The sequence below is a fragment of the Solanum stenotomum genome, chromosome 10, assembly GCF_019186545.1.
Source record: "Solanum stenotomum isolate F172 chromosome 10, ASM1918654v1, whole genome shotgun sequence".
NCBI lineage: Eukaryota > Viridiplantae > Streptophyta > Magnoliopsida > Solanales > Solanaceae > Solanum > Solanum stenotomum.
In genome coordinates, this window is record NC_064291.1 from 19643758 (window position 1) to 19646085 (window position 2328).

Consider the following 2328-nt stretch of genomic DNA (forward strand, 5'->3'; position numbering starts at 1 on the left):
AAAAACGAAATGGATCTTTTTATATACAGCTAAACAAGTTTCCGGTAACTTCCGAAGCACATTTTTAAGAACTTTTTGGGTCAAATTCAAATATAATCATTTCATTAAGTTCTCGACTCCAAACTCACATGTGAGGCTCTAGTTTCACTCTATCATTTTCCGGGTCGTTACAATCTCCCACTTGGACTTCATATATTTCTAAAAAATCGTACATAGATGAAACATTAATGGGCACTAACTTTTGCTATATTAATTTAAATTTCTCAAAAATATCTGGTCTATCGATAATAGTAATATTGGATCAAAGCGGTTTTCGTAACATATATTTGTAACCAAACTCATCAATACGATTGGCATAGATCAAATATAGAAATTACATGTAAAACGATTTACATCATGTCTATTTCTAACTAGTCCTACTTTATGACTTTAAAGTCCAAAATCACTTTCTTATACCTTATGTAAAACAAAAATAGAAAGTTAAGTTTTAAATTTTTCAGAGTTATCAATAAATACATGAAATCCACAAATTTCATGAAACTTCAATCTGTACTGATCATAATTTTATCATGTCAAAATCATAAATAAAATGACAAACTCCCACTAAAGTGACTCATCATTAAATCTGATAACACCCGTATGAGCTACATGCCCATGAAGCACTTTAGGTGGCAAACCTTTCATGAGTGGATCCGCAATCTTTGAGTTTGTACTAATATGGTCAATTGACATAAGACAACTCCAAATTATTTTCTTCACAAATAGAAATTTAAGAGAAATACTACAACTTTAATTTCCAATTGAACAAGTATATCCAGATTTATCCAAACATGAAATAGAAATTTAGTTTTGTTTCAATGATGGTACAACAAATATTTACTCTAATTGCAAAAAACAGTATCTAATAAATTTCTGACGACAATAATAGCCTCCACTTCTCCCTTATTTCCATTGGACACATAGATGTAGCTTTCAACATCAATTGACGATCGACTCCTTAGGCAATCCTTTCTTTTCACGCCAAGCAATATACATAGAACACTCTTTTTTCATGTGACCAATTTTCTTATAGAAGAAACATTGCTTTTGATCCTTAGGCTCCAATGTTCCTTTGTCTACATTTTTTTTATTCTTTCTCCTTTTCCGCTTACATGAAATGGCTATAGTTCCAGAGGTAGATGTCAAATGAGAACTTTTAATCCTCTCTTGTTTTAGTCTATCCTCCTCTTGAACACATTGAGTTATAAGTCATTTAAACTTTATTTCTCCTTTTGAGTATTATATGAAACTTTAAATTTACTAAAATGTGGAGGAAGAGAGATCAAAACTAGGTACACAAGTATGTCATCAGACAACTCAATCTTAGAGGCCCTAAGTTTTGTCACAAGATTATGCATCTCCATAATGTACTTCCTTATGTTTCTTTTACCCTTATATCGCCTTGACAATCTTATTAAGAATAATACTTGTTTCAACATTTTTCGTTAGCAACAAATTGATCTACGATTTCCTTTCAGAAACCTTTTGCTTCTCTCTATTCTCTGTTATACCACCTCTTAAGGATTCCGAAATTGATGTTGCATCATTATTAAACTCATGCGATTCGATCGCTCCCACTTTTAATATGCAGACTCTTGTTCATTAGTGCTAGTTTCATACAAGTCCACGCGATGATAAAATCCAATTGAGTAAACAAATTAAATAAATTGAAGTAACAATAACAAATAAGTTATAATACATTTATCAAGCACACACACATACACATAAGGGTGGACTCCTCTCAAGATAACTAGCACAACACAATCATTTAGTCTTTGGACAAAAATAATAATTTTTAAGTGGTACTCTTATAAATAGATTATGAATATTTATTACGAAAATGGACTTATAATATGTCATTTTTGGACCGACACATTACTAGCATGCATTGATAAATTTATCACATATTCATGACTATCCATATTCTAACAAAAATAATCTTATTTTGGGATAATTATTTTGCAAAGATAAAAACATGTTTGCATGTTCAAAGTAATTAGAATTTATGAAATAGAGGTTACTTTGGCAACATATTATTTTCAATTTATTCACTTACAAACTTGAAAGATAACTAAAATTATACCAAAAAAAATTGTGTTACAATTTAATAATTATAAACAAACCCACAAAATATTATTTTATCTTGTACAATGTATGTCTAAGTTTTGAAGTACTTAACAACAAAATAAAGTTTCAATGGTTCATATATATATGACAAACAAATTGGGATTCAGTTATATGAATCTTTTTATCCTTTAAACATATTCATGAATTTGGGTCATTTCATAT